The 18347-nt window shown below is 44.7% G+C and overlaps 1 protein-coding gene across 2 annotated transcripts in view; it reads right to left on the reverse strand.

The window, feature by feature from the left end:
- The window catches only part of ZRANB3 (zinc finger RANBP2-type containing 3), a 744981-nt gene extending 731425 nt beyond the window's left edge, over window positions 1–13556 (reverse strand). For both annotated transcript variants that reach the window (XM_069225060.1, XM_069225059.1), the window contains exon 1: window positions 13457–13556. The gene's annotated coding sequence lies outside the window, so the exon portion shown is untranslated. The remainder of the gene's footprint in view (window positions 1–13456) is intronic.
- Between the last annotated feature and the right edge of the window lie 4791 nt (window positions 13557–18347).

Raw genomic sequence — 18347 nt, forward strand, 5'->3', positions numbered from 1 at the left:
GAAGCATGCCACTAGCAGGGGCTTAGCGTGGTCAGTATGACTAGGGGGGGGTGAGCTAGAGACTTCCCAACAATCATGCTCGGTACATCTTGTGAAAACATATTATATGAGAAGGACATGGGGGGGCCGAAGGGGCACTGGAAAGAGAGAGGAAGGCGGATTGATAGGGATACTTAAAAAAGCAATATTTTCCAAACTAATCAAGATTTTCTACGGCCTTCAAAACAAAGGAGGGTGCGTGTATGTGTGTGTCAGTGTGGGAATGGAAATATCCAGGTGAAATCCGACAGACATTCCACATTGCCTGACTGAAAGCACTTGTGCCCAACTATTTACTACAGAATACATTTTTAGGGGGGTGTGCACCCCAAACAACCCCCCACCCCACAACTACGCACCTGGCCACTAGTATTAATAGTGGGTGAAGGTTCTTTTACAAAAACTAGGGAACCCCATTTGACCTTATTGATCAGGCAGACAACTTAAGACAATAAAATATTTTCTCAAACCAACTCGTCTTCTCTGTGTAATAGGGCGTTCTCCGGTTGACACCGGGAGGGCGAGGTTTTGACCCAGGAAATAATAGTAAAGGAAGTGGGGCTCTTCCAGTGTATTGTAATGTTACGCTTTGCTAGAAGCAGGAGCAGGTCTAGGAACTTTGTAGTGGGCCTTTCGAGTTCAGAGTGAAGGAATAGTCCCAGCAGCACCACTTCGGAGGAATTTGTTAACATGTGGCCTGTTGCTGCTGACAGTATACTACATATTCTCAACCAGTAGGGACGGATCGACAAGCAGGCTCAGAGCATTCGGAGGAGGTCCGAGTTGAGAAGTGAGCTGCGGGCATGTTACTGTGCCTCCTGGAAAAAGTTTATTGATTCGGGCTGGTGTGAGATAGGGTATTCTTAAAAAGTATCTTGGCAGACCTCTATAAAAAGAGCCTAACACCTTATCGGTGCTCCATCATTTAGAGCTGAAGCTCGGCCCACATTAAAGGCAAGGTTGGAGAGGAGTTCTGCATGTTTCTCTACAGATTCCAATAAAGTAGAATATTCTTTCTCTTCCTGAACTGCTTTGAATAACTCTTTCATGTCTGAAATGAGGGACTGGTTTGTATAAGCCTCATAGATACCTGCTCTCACTGTTAGGTGAGTACCTGCATAACTAATCTTAAAGGTTGTGTCAATCTTTTTATGTCAATAAGGATACTTTTCTCAGCGATTATGTTCGCCCCACAAGCTGGCCACCACTGAGTCCACCGTACCAGTCTCAGGAACCTTCTTCTCCATATCTTCCACTAAATAAAGTTTAGACATGAAACTAAGCACAAATATCCTATTCGGAACCTTCCACTCTCTCAACAAAACATCCATAACCTGTTAATGAATAGGTAGACCATGACCAGGAGTCTTAATAAACGTACATAAGACAGTGTTAGAAGATGTAGAACGTGATTCTTCTGCCAGTGAACCCATGCTCTGTCCAATTCTATAGTCTCTTTGTCTACATATTTCTCTTTTTGAGATTTTCCCCGTGGTAGTGGCAGAAACTCTTGGCAAAAGAGCACTCCAGTGCCTAAACTGACAACAATGTAACTGCCTAGTATAAATACTGTGCCATTAAAAGGGTCAGTAAGATAGATCAGGGCTATGTGTGAGCCCCAAAGGATGAGAGCCCCTGACAAGGAACCCCAGAGAACCCACATTGGAAAACCTACACAGGAAAGCCACACGGGACAAGGTTTAAGTCCAAACCATGAGGGTATATTTAAAATATAGAAATGATCACAGAAGCAAATGATTTATCAATGCAATTAATCAAAATGCAAATAAATATTAATCACTATAGGCTGTGCAAACTGGGCCCTATTTTACTTAATAGCAGGTACCAAATACAGCCTAGTACAAAGCAAGTAATGAGTCAAAGAGCACAAAATCTGAGGGACTACTCAGTTTAAAGTCAGGAAGGGAACATGAAACATGTTCTAAGGACTGAATCAAGAGAACACTGACATGGAGTGTACTTTCAAGCAGTGCAAGGGAATGACCTAGTACACATCCCAAAATTAACAGTTTTTATAGCATTTCAGCAGCAGAGAAACCGACCCTAAGCCATGGTGTGAACTGGCACCATGGTTTGCACTCATAAAAGTACATTCATATAAACCAATAATCACCTAGATATTTTGCTACGTAAAATGAGCTCACACTAAAACTCTTCCCAGACGTGATAGTCAATTACGACTTATAGCCTACATAATAGAGGAAATGGCATATCACTGCTAAACAACAGCTGCTTGAAAATACGAATATCGCACAGTTCTGCTACCGAGATTTCAACCTTGAATATTGAAACAATAAATGCGTGCTCCTCCGTCAGCGAGATCATAAACAGGGCACCTTTCAACTGTATCATGAAGAAACGAAAAACATTGTAAATGAAAACTGTGCAACTTTTAAAAGCCACTTTTTCATTGGAATCATGCTCTGGCCCAATATTAGTTTTGTGTCCTACTTATGTTTGCTTAACACCTTCAGTGCAGAGGGCGGCTCCAAGCCTAGCAGTAGCACGCACATAAATGAGAAAGCAGGAGTGGCAGTGACAGAATCATGAGAGACTGGTCACAGAAAATTCACGAGGTAGAATGTGACAGAAAAGGGAGGCAATGATAGGAGGGAGAGCGGTGACAGAAAAGAGGCACAGTAAATTTGTGTCAAGAATTTTTCAATTCTATTAAGGCCTCGGAGGCAAGGATTATGCGTCTCTTTCCATGCTTTAATATTCACAACAGCCAATCAGTTCAAAAGTTAGAAAAACACTACATATCCCATGAACATGTTAATATCACATGACCAACCACAGGGCCCAGCCCTACATAACCTGTGAGCGACATAATGCCTCCTCTTTCTTTGCAGACGTCTGTTAAAGGTTAAACAGTCTCTAAATCCTGAAAACGATACAATCAAAAAGAAGATGAACTCCAACGGGAGGGCAGCACATGGCCAGAAAACTAACTAAGCTTGAACCAACTCCGGGAGCTGGAGATGAGGAGAAGGACGAGGATCCTCAGATCACACCAGAAGTAAAGAACCAGGTTCACTTGTCACTGTTTCCTAAGGAAGAGATAATACCAAAGAAGTAAACACTGTTTTGCTAAACGTGTCACCACATACAACAGGGAGGGAAGAAGAGGAAATACTCATATAACATCAATAAAGTGATTAGACATCACACATCATAATACTCATTGGAAAACCATGGAATATAATATTAGAACAAATCATTATTAATCAATGAAAGAAAAACAAACGAGAATAGGGTGGGATAATCCTCGCCTCCCTGTCCTTAATAGAATTGAAAAATTCTTGACACGAATGCTAGAAATTGTTTTATTCAATGTCAGGACCGGAGGTTCAGAATTTGCTAGTTTAAAGCAGAGCCACCACTACTGAAGCAATATTCACAATAGGTTTATGATCAAAAGATTTAAAAGTGGACTCAGAGGACCAATCAGCCACCTTTATAATGTCTTCAAGACGAGAACCCAATGAAAATGATTTGGATGCCTTGGCACTCCTGGCAGAGTAAGCACCAAATCTGGAAGTATCAACACCAGCTCAATTAGAAGCCATTGCATCCATCTATCCGGAGTAGCTGATGATACTGGATGAAAAGGGTTTTGTAACGCAATCAACAACTGATCACCAATGTCAGAACGAAACTCAACAGTACTCACCTCCTACGCCATTAAACACTGAACCACACAGAGTTCAGAATTACCAAGAAAAGTAGGATATGAAACAATCCTAGAATAACATTTGGTGTGACAACAGACAGAAAAAGTCACTTGTTCAGGAGAAAACACTCTCCCCTCAAAGTTCAGCGCCTGTACATCAGAAATCTGCTTACAAGACATTAGACACAGAAGCATGTTAAGTTTATCAGAAAGCTTTTTCTTAGAAATATATTTATTAGCAGGCCAAGATTCCAAAAACAATAAAATTATATTGACATCCCAAAGGGAAGAATAAGGGAGCTAGGTAAATAAGCATGCGATATGGCTGATCTGAAATTGTTCACTAATCTTTAGGCCATGCCAGGAGAAGCTATGGAAGATAAAAATTGATAGTCAAAGAACAATCCGCTGAAGAGGGTTCAGCACCCCGGGCATGACACCAGCATTTTCAAGCAGATGCCAGCGCTTTTGGGTACCCCCTGACCAGGCCTTGGAGATAAATTCAGTAGATTCTTGTGAAAGGCCTGGGAGACTCCATCTCTCCCTTAAAGTCCCCAAGCTAGGAGAGAGAGGCGTTCTGATTGAACCAGAGGATGAGGAAGGCCCAAGGGATCCAAAAGTAGGTTCCAAGGCAATGGATTAAGTACAACTCATTTCCAGGTCCACCTCAAACAAAGCCTGCACTTTCCAAAGGGGAGTCACAAAAATCACCTCTGCTCTCTATGACAAACTTGCCAAGACCCTGGGGATATCATGAATGGAGGGAAATTATAATCATGGAACGGGGACCAAACCTGAAGAAAAGCATTGGTCACTAATGCTTCCGGATCAGGACACCAGCTGAAAAACTGACATAACTGCCGGTTGAGACGGGAGGGAAAAAGATCTATAGAGAAAGGACCCCAATGACATTGGAGAGAATAGAAGACTCTCTGGTGCTGTCTCCAATCGCCCAAGTACCTCAGGTGGCGATACTGCCAGTCCGCCACAGAACTGTTCCGACCCGGGAAATATTCTGTTACCACGGATATCCAATGTTTTTTAAAAAAAAGATTTTATTGGTATTTGGTTCAAAGACATTTAACTTCTAAAATTGCCCTAGTTTCTATAATCGTACTTTTGTCACAACATAGATTTGTTAAATATTGCATAAACATTTGTGTCAGCTCAAAAGAGATATATATCCTCTGTCCCTGCAATGTTGAAGGCAAAAGCGCCAAAATCTTAGGCAATCTCCACCAGAATGTGGGATCTCGTCCTGCCCAGCCTGTTGACATACCCCACTGCAGAGTCCATCCAAAGGCAGATGCAATAATCACTCTTTTCCGAGTAGAGGCTCCAGATCGCGGAAGAGCCCGCCAAAACTTCCAAGCAATTGATATGAAGTTCCAGTTCCACCTTGGACCATCAGCCTCTGCCCACATCGGGTTCCGCAGCCCCAACGGCTGGCATCAGACTTGATCATGCTCTCCGGAGAGGATCCACAGATAGTTCTGCCATTCTAGGCATTCATGTGCTACAGCCACCAGTGGATCTCTATTCTTGCTTCCGTAGATCGGAGAATCAAGTCTGAATAACTGGGCCCTTCTGGAGATGACAGATCTTAAGACGCTGAAGGGTCCAATAATGGACCCCGGGAAGATGGTCTGTATTGAGGAAGAAAGCAGGTCCACCATGTGAGCTATGCACCTCAATGATACTGTCTGTTTACACAACATCAATCTCAATTCCTTCTTGATGTTGCGGATCTTGAAAGGGGGAAGAATTAATTGGGTCAGGACGGAATCTACCTGAAAACACAGAAACTCCATTCACTGGAAGGAGCTAGAATGGATTGTTGACTGTTCACAATGAATCCCAAGTTCTGAAGAAGAGGATTGCCCATGTCAGTAAGGAGAAGTAGGGGGCACTGCGCCATGATGATGAGGTAACGGAGATAAATAATCAGATCGAGAAGCACCAAGGGGCCCATGAAAGGCCAAAGGGGGGGACCTTGTACTTGAAGCAACAACTCTTCCAAAGAAATTGCAGAAAACGTCGATGAGGTGGAAATATAGGAATGGTCAAATAGGCATCTTTCAGATCTATTCTGACCATCCAGTCCTTTTCTCGTAAGAGGTATTGTAACAAAACGATGCCCTCCATCTTGAAATGGTGATAGACGAGCCATCTGTTGAAGTCCTTGAGATTGAGGACCAAACAGGATCCGCAGCTTTTCTTCTCCACTAGGAAAATAGGGCTTAGGAAGCCACCAGGGTGAGGAAGAGTTTCCTCTACGGCACCTTTGACCAGGAGATCAGACACCTCGGAGGAGATGAATTCCTGATCTCGTAGGGAAAAATACATCTCTGGTGGAGGAACCCCCTGAACCAGAGAATCGTAGAACTCCAACTTGTAACCCTGAATGGATTCCAAACCCCAGGGGTCCTGATTAATTGCCTGCCAGGTGGGAAAAAACAATCCAGTTCCGCCATCCCCAAAATCACTCTTAGTTAGGAATTAGGCTCACCTGTAGTACTGGAGTCCTGATAGGAAGTTTGGAAGCCTCTAGGTTTTCCTCTCCAGAAACTGTACAACTCGCCTTGGCTGGCGAGGGATCGAAGCTGTAGGAGGAGAAGGAATCCAAGTAACCTCCCCTATACTGTTGATAGTAGACTCTTGGAGGGCCTTGGTGAAAGCTGCAGCCTAAGGCTCTCCCTCGAAAGCGACCAGCCCTACCAAAAAGGGGGCAAAGTACCTTCTTGATGGAGCGTACGTTGAAGCGAATTTGGACAGTTTCTCAAGGAAAGAAAAATTTAACAGAAGACCTTGAGCTGAGGGACCCGACTCTGAAGTGACAAGATAGGTCAGCTTAGGGTCCATCTTAATGAGGATAGAGTGTTGTCTTTCACTGGAAATAGCACAGTAAGCGTTTCCCAGGAAACACAAAGCTTGTTGGGCCCAGCTCACTACAATGTCAGGATCGATAGGGGCTCCAGAATCCTTGGCATGGAAGCCCAGCTCCAGAAATTTAGTGAGAGGATCAGAAACATCCAATAGCTTATCCTGGCACCCGCAGCAAGCTAGATTGATGCCCGTCTTAGGATCTTTGGAAAAATGTTTAAGGTAGGTGACCAGGGTAGGGTCAATCTCAAGGATCTCCGTGACCTTAGTTGAGAAATCCAGTCTGGGTCATTCAGACCGTAACCAAGATCTAACATCTTTTTCGAAGCCCTGTTGTATGTGGGCTTGAAGATATTCTGTCACCTCAGTCGGAGGGATCCACAGGGATGAATAATATCCTCAGGATCAAAAGTGAGGACTTTAGGAGGGTGGTGGGGGCCACATGAGTATGATGAGATTTATTCTGCCGCTTGTGAGGAACCAAATCATCACTGTGAGCTGGTTCCTGGTAGGAGGAAGAAGAATCAGAATCTCCTTGAGCACTTGTTTAGGGGTTAGTAGGTGCGGTATAGTTGTGTTCTTTAGCAAGGGATCACACTAATTTTTCACAATCAGTCACATGAGGATTGATATCAGTCTTAGAATCCAAAGTGTCTTGAGGGACAGAAGATTCCTCGCTGTGAGACGTTGAGTCAGTAATCCAGCCCTGTTTGGCAAAACCAAACAGGTGTTGTTTAATTAGCTGAATCACCTTGGCCAAGGCAACATTTATAGTATGGAGAACCGCAGCATCTAGTGCATACACCAAGTCTTGTTCAAATGACCCCACAAAGTCGTCATAGTATTTTCCCCGGACTCTTTCTGATTCAGCTGATGATGAGGAAATGGTACCAAATCTGGAAATATCAGATGGAGATAAAATTGCAGTGAGCAGAGGAACACTTCCAAAGGAAGAGGAAGGAACTACAACAAGAAATCCTCCAGGGCAGGCAACAAAATTCAACCAAAAGGCCTGGTTGAAGTCAGAGTCAGTAAAACGTAGAGGGAGATCTGCCCACAAGAAAGGCAAAAGCCTTGTAGATTTTATTACAGCCCAGAAAAGTAGTTCCAACATGACAAAGATGGGGAGAGCGGCTTGGGGCAGAGACGAAGCAGGCGTCTCAAACGTGTTCTGCACTAAGAAAAACCAGATGTGAAGCCGGTATAAGGCGCCTGCGAGCGATGCCCCAACAACAGAAAAAAAACAAAAGAGGACAGAGCAACCGCGCAGTGTGCGGCTTCGTACCCCCGGGTCCCGCTAGGTGCCTCAGGGGGAGGCTGACACACTACTGATACGGCGAGGAGATGCAGTCGCTACAGACACACTTTAAAGAGAAATATAGCAGGGAAATCAAACCAGACTAGAATACCTAACCTTTATGGTGGAAGTCTGGCACCGTACCACTAGGCTACCACTGACTCCACTGTGCGGCGCCATTGGGAGGGGTGAGAAGATGCGGCGAGCTAGAATATGGGCAAGATCGTAGTTAGTTAAGCGATCAAAGAGGTATCACAAAGCAAGCATGTACACATTATAATAAATCATGAATGAAGATATGTTACTTAACTGGCTGCGGAGCAGCAAAGAAAAAGGAAGCATTATGTCGCTCACAAGTTATACAGAGCTGGGCTCTATGGTTGGTCATGTGATATTAACATGTTCATGGGATATGTAGTGTTTTTCTAACTTTTGTACTAATTGGCTGCTGTCAATATTAACCCCTTGTGTGCCCTGGAAGTAACGGTTATGTCCTGGGCAGCACCGCTTGGGTGCCCAGGATGTAACTGTTACGTCCACCTAGGGGCCCATAGGAGAAGCGCTAGTGCTCCCCCCGGGGCCTGACACCCCCCTCCCCTGGGCAGTGATGGAAGAGGAAACGCTTCCCCTTCCACCGCCGCCCCCCCAGATCCTCCTGTGGCGTCTGATGACATCAGCGTGCAATCGCACGCTGACCTCATCAGAGGCTGCCCCCATCAGAGGCTGCCCCCACCGCGCTGGAAGAGACCGGAGGAGAAATGCAAAAGCATTTCTCCTCCGATTACGAGGAGGGGGATGGAGAGGCATGAAATGAGAGGAAAAACCTTTACTCTCCTTTCATGTCTCTCTCTGCATTACTGCGGCCCGATCGCAATGCGATCGGGCAGCAGAAAAGCCACTAGACACCAGGGATTTTTTTTTTTTTTTTTTCTAATTGAAGAAGGGGAGCGGCCCCTTGGGCAAGGGCCACCCCCCAGGGGAGTAATTTATTTTTAGGCCATTTCTGCACCCCTGGGGGCAGATTGGCCTATTATAATTAGGCTGATCTGCCCCCAGGGGGGCAGAAACAGCTAGACACCAGGGATCATATTTCTTTTTTGTTTTATGTATGTGGGGAGAGACCACTTAGGCAAGGGTTGTTCCCTTGGGAGCAAATTTACTTTTAGACCATTTCTGGGGCAGATCCGTCTATTTTTATTAGGCCAATCTGCCCCAAAGGGAGGCAGGAACCACTAGACACCAGGGAATTTGTTTTGTTTTTGTGTATTTCATAAGCGGAGCAGCCCCTTGGGCAAGGGCCGCTCCCCAAAGGGTCAATTTATTTTTAGACAATTTCTGCCCCCCCCCAGGGGCATATCAGCCTATTATAATTAGGCCGAACTGCCCCCAGGGGGCAGAAACCGCTAGACATCAGGAATCTTTTCTTTTTTTTATGTTTGTGGGGAGCGACCCCTTAGGCAAGGGTCGCTCCCTTTGGGGCAAATTTACTTTTAGGCCATTTCAGATCGGCCTATTTTTATTAGACCGATGTGCCCCCAAATGGGGCAGAAACCACTAGATACCAAGGGGTTTTGTTGTATATTTATGGCCATACCCCCACCCTGAATAAATGGGGCCAAAGTTTTTGTGCCTACTGGTGGGCATATGGGGCAATTACCCTGGATCCACACCCCGGGGAGAGGGGCCGAAAGTATACTACATGCCAGGGAATTAAAAAAATAAATAGTGGGGTGGTGGCTACCAACCAGTGTGGGCCCGGGTATGCGCCCACCCCAACTGAAGGGGGTAACAGTCTTTCAGCTCTCCCCCGCACACTAAAACATCTTATTCCACGGCAAGCAAGAGGACATTTGATTATTTTGGGTCTTGGTTTTACATTTGGGCAATGGGAGCTTGGATAACTCTCAGAATCGTCCCACTTTGAATGGGGAGGGCTGCAGTTTTTGGACTTTGGGACGCTGCCATGTAGAAAAATCCACAAGACCTAGAAACATCTGAAAACCAAACATCTGGGTGATTCCAGGGTGGTGTGCATCGCATGCACCCCACACCATTTTCTTACCCACAATGCCCTGCAAACCTCCAACTTTGCAGGAAATCACACATTTTTCACACATTTTTGTGATGGAACCTTCAGGAATCTGCAGAAATCCATGAAATTCCTACCACCCAGCATTGTCTCATCTATACCGATAACAATTCTGCCCCACTTGTCAGCCTAGAATTTTTTTTTTTCTCAAACTGCCCTTGTGGACCCGCTTTGGTTCCCCCTCAATTTTGACATGTTTTTGCTTCTTCCCTGTCACAAGCACTTGGCCCACCTACACAAGTGAGGTATCATTTTTACCGGGAGACTAAGGGGAACATTGGGTGGTATGAAATTTGTCCTGGTGCGGTGATCCCACACAGAAATGTGGGGGAAAAAATTATTTTTTAGCTAAATTTGAGGTTTGCTGAGGATTCTGGGTAGGAAAACATTGAGTGCACACCTCCCTGCACTCCCTCGGGTGTCTAGTTTTCAGAAATGTCTGGGTTTAGTAGGTTTCCCTATATGGCTGCTGAGCCCAGAACCAAAAACACAGGTGCCCCCCGTGCAAAAACAGGTAGTTTTGTACTTGATAATTTTGATGTGTCATATAGTGTTTTGGGGCATTTCCTTTCGCGGGCGCTAGGCCTACCCACACAAGTGAGGCACCATTTTTAATCGGGAGACTTGGGAGAATGCGGGTGGAAGGAAATTTGTGGCTCCTCTCAGATGCCAGGACTTTGTGTCACCGAAATGTGAGGAAAAAAGTGTTTTTTAGCCAAATTTTGAGGTTTGCAAAGGATTCTGGGTAACAGAACCTGGTGAGAGCCCCACATGTCACCCCATCTTGGATTCACCTAGGAGTCTAGTTTTCAAAAATGTGCAGGTTTGGTAGGTTTCCTTGGATGCCGGCTGAGCTAGAGGCCAAAATGCACAGCTAGGCACTTTAAAAAAAAAAAAGCTCTGTTTTCTTTGGGAAAATGTGATGTGTCCAGATAGAGTTTTGGGGTATTTCTTTTCACGGCCACTAGGCCTACCCACACAAGTTAGGTACCATTTGTATCGAGAGACTTGGGGGAACGCTGAGTAAAAGGAAATTTGTGGCTCCTCTCAGATTCCAGAACTTTCTATCACCGAAACGTGAGGAAAAAGTGTTTTTTATAGCTAAATTTTGAGGTTTGCAAAGGATTCTGGGTAACATAACCTAGTGAGAGCCCCACAAATCACCCCATCTTGGATTCCCCTAGGTGTCTAGTTTTCAAAAATTTGTAGGTTTGGTAGGTTTCCTTAGGTGCCGGCTGAGCTAGAGGCCAAAATCCACAGCTAGGCACTTTCCAAAAACACTGCTCTGTTTTCTTTGGGAAAATGCGATGTGTCTGTGTTGTGTTTTGGGGCATTTCCTGTTGCGGGCGCTAGGCCTACCCACACAAGTGAGGTACCATTTTGATCGGGAGACTTGGTGGAATGCTGGGTGGAAGGAAATGTGTGGCTCCTCTGAGATTCCAGAACTTTGTCACCAAAATGTGAGGAAAAAGGTTTTTTTTGCCAAATTTTGAGCTTTGCAAAGGATTCTGGGTAATAGAGCCTGGTGAGAGCCCCATAAGTCACCCCATCTCGGATTCCCCTAGGTGTCTAATTTTAAAAAATGCACAGGTTTGGTAGTTTTCTCTAGCTGCCGGCTGAGTTAGAGGCCAAAATCTACAGCTAGGCACTTTGAAAAAACACGTAAGATTTCAGTGTAAAAATGTGATGTGTCCATGTTGTGTTTCCTGATGTGAGCATTAGGCCTACCCACGCTAGTGAGGTACCATTTTTAATCGGGAGACTTGGGGGAACACAGAATAGCAAAACAATTGTTAATTGCCCCTTGTCTTTCTCTACATTTTTTCCTTACAAATGGAAGACATTGTGTAAAAAAGAAGTCTATTTGAGAAATGCCCAGTAATTCACATGCTAGTATGGGCACCCCGGAGTTCAGAGATGTGCAAATAACCACTGCTTCTCAACACCTTATATTGTGCCCATTATGGAAATACAAAGGTTTTCTTGATACCTATTTTTCACTCTATTTCAGCAAATAAATTGCTGTATACCCGGTATAGAATGAAAACCTATTGCAAGATGCAGCTCATTAATTGGTTCTGGGTACCTAGGGTTCTTGATGAACCTACAAGCCCTACATATCCCCACAACCAGAGGAGTCCAGCAGACGTAATGGTATATTGCTTTAAAAAAATCTGACATTGCAGGAAAAAGTTACAGAGTAAAATGTTGAGAAAAATGGCTGGGTTTTTTTTCACCTCAATTTAATTTTTTTTTTTTTTTATTTCAGCTGTTATTTTCTGTAGGAAAACCTTGTAGGATCTAAACAAATTACCCCTTGCTGAATTCAGAATTTTGTCTACTTTTCAGAAATGTTTAGATTTCTGGGATCCAGCATTGGTTTCACACCCATTTCTGTCACTAACTGGAAGGAGGCTAAAAGCACAAAAAAATAGTTAAAATAGGGTCTGTCCCAGTAAAATGCCAAAATTTGTTGGAAAATTGGCTTTTATGATGCAAGCCTACCTGTTCCTGAAAGCTGGTGATTTTAGATCTTTTTTTTTTTTTTTTTTTAATAAAATACAATTTTCACTGTATTTTGGCTAATTTCTCGGTCTCCTTCAAGGGACCCCACAAAGTCTGGGTACCTCTAGAATCCCTAGAACGTTGGATGAAAAGGGCGCAGATTTGGCGTGGTAGCTTATGAGGACAAAAAGTTATGAGGGCCTAAGCGCGAACTGCCCCATTAGCCAAAAAAAAGTCCTGGCACCTGAGGGGTAAAGGCCTGGCAGCAAAGAAGTTAAAGCATAGAAAACGAGGCATAATCTGAGCCTCCGGTACTGACATAGAATTAGGCGAACTACACTAACGAATAAAAGAAATATGGCCATCGAAAGAGAAGAGCAAGGACAAAACAAAGTGTCAGTAAAATATAAGAGGCGACACAAAAAGAAGTAAAGAAGAAACCAATAAGAGGAAACACAAAAAAATGGTAGGAAAGAAAAAAGCAACAAGATGGACGAAAGAAATAAACCAATATAATGAAAAGGGTCATGTGAAGAAACACAAACATGAAAATGCTATATTAGAAGGACAGTCATCTAAAACGATCAGATTGACACAAAATAACTTACGATATGAGTAAATTAAGCACGAAACAAAATAACCGTTTAGGACTGTAAGGAATAACATAACCAATGGACCCTGAAAGGACTGACGAATGTCTAAAAGGAAAAATGTTTTATAAGACGAAAGTAAGAGAGGTCGAACCACGTAAGGGAATGATAGGAGATAGAAATAAAAGAACGACACACAACACCAGATAGAAATGTCACAGAGCAGAAGGTCCCTTAACTAACAGCGTGCGGGTCATCGTTAAAATTCTAAACACGCGATACAGTGCAATAATCGCGGTAATCAAGATCGTATTCTAACGCCGGCCAGTCATTTGAGAGATCCCAAACTATGGACTTACTTCACGTTTCTCGGCAGTGTCTTAAAATTCCCGCGTCTCTAAAGTATCTCAAAAACTGTTCGTGAGTGCCAAATTGATTATACTGACAGGCACCTTTCGGGTGTCAGTACCGCCCAATAAAGATTTCTATTGGTTAGAAAATTCAAGTAACCGCCCCGGAAAAACTGATATCATTAGTCAGGGAATAGCCCGTGGTTCATATTCCACTATAGTGCTCTCCGAGGCTTTGCTACGGGGTAAAAAGAACTGGAGCGCGAACTCTGAAAGCAGATTGCGACTGAGCCCGGCGCCATTTTGCGGAACTTGTTTTTGCATTTTTATATAGCGCGAACTCGACTCGATGCCATAGGACGCTTTACAAGAGAAACGGTTACATTACACAAGGACACATTCATGTTTGTATTTTTAGGCACTTGGAGATTAAATGATTGAGAATCTATTTGTTTCCTATTCAAGAAACGCACTTTAAATTGCTTTCTTTCTATATTTTACTATATAAGTATGTACTGAAAAGGTGAAAAAAATACAAGCTTTTGATAGTTTTATTAATAATTGTACTCCTTAAGACGTTAAAATCCTGGCCACGCCTTAAAAAAAAAACAACTGGTGGCAAGCATAGATGCAAAATATGAAATGCCCCAAATCATGCCAAGCGTTTGACCAGCATAAATAAAATGAAAGGAACTGTGATCCTGAATGCAATGGCTAAAAGAGCAAAATGTTCTGAAAACGAATTTATTTTTTGTTTATTTATTTTTGTTTTTGTAGTTTTATATAGTGCAAACTCAGCCCAAAGGTATTAGAGTGCTTTACATGAGCACCAGTTACATTACACAAGGACACCTTTCTTCTTTTTTTTTTTTTTTTTAGGCATAGGGGGATTTAGTGATTTGCCCAGACATTCCAGAGTAACTACAAAAAGCGTGAGGCAGAACAGCTTCCAGCCCTCCCCCATCCCTAAAATTATGAGTGGTGCACACTCTATCAGTATCTACCACTTCTGGATACCTCTGCTATGCAGATAACACAAATTCATGAATATAGCAGTGTACCCAAAGTAAAAAAGTCCAATCAAGTTGTCCGAGAATGAAAATTTTTCATGCTTACGCGTTAAGAATTTTCAATTCTATTAAGGACACGGAGGCGAGGATTATGCTTCTCTTTCTATGCTTTATTTCCACAGCAGCCAATGAGAGAAGACAATATCACAAAACTACATATCCCATAAGTCAAGAATACACAATAACCATAGAGAACAGAGTATAAAACACCAAGAGGCTATGACACTTCCTCTTTCTTTGCGAGAATTCAGTCAGTAAGAGTCAATAATTGCAACGTCATCAAATCGGACAAAACACGATCCAACATCCAAACATAGGATCCCCGGAACTGAAACGGATGCAACCATCCTGATCTGTACATCCTTGGAACGAATAATCTCAACTCTGATCCACACCTAGGAGGAAAAACAGATAAAACCAATAATAGTATGTGTCATAGAAACATTGTTTTCAAAATTACATGCATTGATAAAATCACAGGGTGGGCAAACAATGAGACATCAACTGAAAAGAGAATACTTAACTCGTAAGCAGAGGTCTTATTGTCACTCGGGAGGGATAATCCTCGCCTCCGTGTCCTTAATAGAATTGAAAATTCTTAACGCTTAAACTTGAAAAAATTTCATTCTATGTCAGGACCGGAGGCTCAGATTATGCTAGTTCAAAGCTGATCCACCACAATCGATGCAATGTCCACAATGGGCTTATGATAGAAGGTCTTAAAAGTAGATTCAGACGACCAGTCTGCCGCCCTCATAATATCCTCCAACCTCATGCCTAAACTAAAGGATTTTGAAGCCATAGCTCCACGGATTGAATGAGCTCCAAACATGGAGACATTAATCCCTGCTTCAGAAAGAAGCCACCTGATCCATCTGGCTAGAGTAGCAGACGATACTGGTTTAAAAGGTTTTTGAATATCAATCAACAATTGACCCCTAGGGTCTGTACGGAATTTTTCTGTAGCCGCTTCATAGGCCTTCAAACATTGTACCACGCACAATTTGGGGTTATGAGGGAAAGCTGGATACGAAGCTGATCTGGTACCCGTCTTTGTACGTTTGGAGATCGAGAAAGATACCCCCGAAGGGGAAAAAATCCTGCCTTGCAAATCAAGGGAGCGCACATCCGATACTCTCTTACATGAAATGAGGCATAACAATAAGGTCAATTTGGCCGAGAGTTGTTTACGAGAAAGTAATTCGTTATCTGGCCAGGACGAAATGAACGTGAGAACCACATTGACGTCCCACAAAGAGGCATACTTGGGACGCGGAAGATTCGACAGACGAATACCCCTCATTAGTTTGCAGACAATGTTGTGCTCACCTATCGGTTTGCCTTGAACTGGAGAGTGACCGGCGGAAATGGCAGATCGATAATTATTGATAGACCTGAAAGCTAGGCCTGAAGCCGCCAGTGAAGCCAGAAAATTGACCACTAAACTGACATCAGCATTAAAGGGATCGGAACTCCGTTCCTCACACCAATGACTCCATCGTTTCCAAGCCGAAGCATATCGCTTGAGAGTACCGGGGGACCAGGCCTGGAGGATGAATTTAGAAGCTTGTTCTGAAATGCCTGGCAGGAACCAATGATGCCTGAGATTTTCCAAGCTACCAGTCGAAGCTTGCCCTGAACTATCAAGGGGTGCGGAGACCCCAGAGGGTCCCGGAGAAGGTCCTGAAGAGGAGGGATTAGGAGAGGGAAATCGCACAGAAGGTCGAGCGCTAAAGGAAACCAAGCCTGAGCCCTCCAAAGAGGGGCGATCAACACAATCTCCGTTCTCAGACAACGCACTTGGGCAATGACTCGAGGAATCATGCTGAACGGAGGGAATGCATACGCTCGATGGGGAGACCAGTCCTGGAGAAAGGCATCGGTGGCCACCGCCTCCGGATCTGGTCTCCAACTGAAGAATAGAGGCAGCTGACGATTCAATCTCGAGGCAAAGAGATCTATCGAGAAAGGGCCCCATCTGTGGTTGAGAGAGGCAAACACCTTGGGAAGTAGCATCCAGTCGCTGGAATCCCGGAGGAATCTGGAATTCCAATCGGCCACTGTGTTACGAGTCCCTGGAAGGTACTCCGCAATCACTGAGATGCGATGCTGAAGGCAATATTGCCAGAAATCCCTGGCAATGCGAGCTAAGGTCGGAGATCTGGTACCCCCCAGCTTGTTCACATACCGGACCGCGGAGATGTTGTCCATCCTCAAGAGAATGCAACAATCCGCTTTCAGAGGAGAGACACTCCGCATTGCAAAGGATCCGGCAAGAAGCTCAAGGCAGTTGATGTGGAGGTGGAGTTCCTCCTCCGACCAACGGCCCCCGGTAGTCACATCTCCGCACCGGGCTCCCCATCCCCATCTGCTGGCATCCGATTCCAGAATGACATCTGGGGCAGAACCGAAGATGGCTCGACCATTCCAGGCCTCCATGTGCTCTAACCACCAGGTTATCTCCGAGCGGGCCTCTGGATTCAGAGGAACTAAGTCTGTGTAAGACAAGCCCTTCTGTAGATGAGAGATCTTGAGCGGTTGAAGAGCTCTGTAATGCAGGGGACCCGGGAAAATAGCCTGGATCGAGGATGATAAAAGACCCACCATCCTGGCTAAGTTCCTCAAAGACACCTTCTGTCTAGATAGAAGTAGGCGCAACTCCTTCTTGATATTGCGCACCTTCAGCGGAGGGAGGAATAACTGAGCTGTCACCGAGTCTATCCTGAATCCGAGAAACTCGATCTGCTGGGATGGATGGAGACAAGACTTGGGTTGGTTGATTATGAAACCCATATCCTGGAGTAACTGGATCGTCCAAGATAAGTGGACCTGCAGGAGAAGGGGATCTTGCGCCATAATTATCAGGTCGTCGAGGTAGACTATCAGACGCACACCTCTTGCCCGAAGGGATTCCACTAAAAGCCTCATAACCTTGGTGAAGCACCAAGGAGCGGAGGAAAGCCCAAAGGGGAGAACCTGAAACTCGAAGCACTGTTCTTGCCACAGAAACTGAAGGAAACGCTGATGAGGTGGGAAAATAGGGATACTTAGGTAGGCTTCCTTTAAGTCTAGACGCACTAACCAATCCGCTTCCTGCAGAATGTCCCTGAGAAGATGGATTCCCTCCATCTTGAAATGTCTGTAAACCAGCCATGCGTTGAATTCCTTGAGGTTTAGGACTAAGCGCGAACCTCCCCCTTTCTTGTCTACCAGGAAAATGGGGCTCAGGAAACCCCCGGGATGAGGAACCGCTCTGCAAGTAGCACCTTTGTTGAGGAGAGCTTGTACCTCAGAGTCTATGATGTCGATATCGTGACGGGAAAAACAGGGAAGAGGAGGGGGGCTTCCCTGAACAGGGGTCTGGTAAAACTCCAATCTGAACCCTTGAACAGTCTGTAACAGCCATGGATCTCTGGATAACTTTTGCCATTCTGTCAAACAAGCTTGAACTCTGCCCCCAAGAACCACCTCGGAAGGATGTATTATTCTCACCTGAAGTGGCGTGATCCTGGGCGTCTCCTTGCTGAGCTCTGGATAGGGATTTGCGGTAGCGACCTCTACCTCCACTGGGACGCGTGGGGTAGAAGGTAGAGCTTGCTTGCTGCTCCCTGTAGAAACCGCTCCCTCTGAAGAGTGCCTCGCGACGAGGGCCTTGGTAGAAGGGGCGGCCAGACGAACGCCCCCGCAGACGTCCGGCCCTCCGAAAAAGAGTCTCTCTGAAAACCTTTTTGAGCAACAGCTGCGCCTTGTCCATGGTGTTAAAAGTCGCAGCAAACTTGGCCAAATCCTTGATGAAAGGAGCCCCGAACAGAAGCCCCTGGGCCACCGGA

This window comes from Pleurodeles waltl, chromosome 3_1 (genome assembly GCF_031143425.1).
Source record: "Pleurodeles waltl isolate 20211129_DDA chromosome 3_1, aPleWal1.hap1.20221129, whole genome shotgun sequence".
Taxonomy (NCBI): Eukaryota; Metazoa; Chordata; class Amphibia; order Caudata; family Salamandridae; genus Pleurodeles; species Pleurodeles waltl.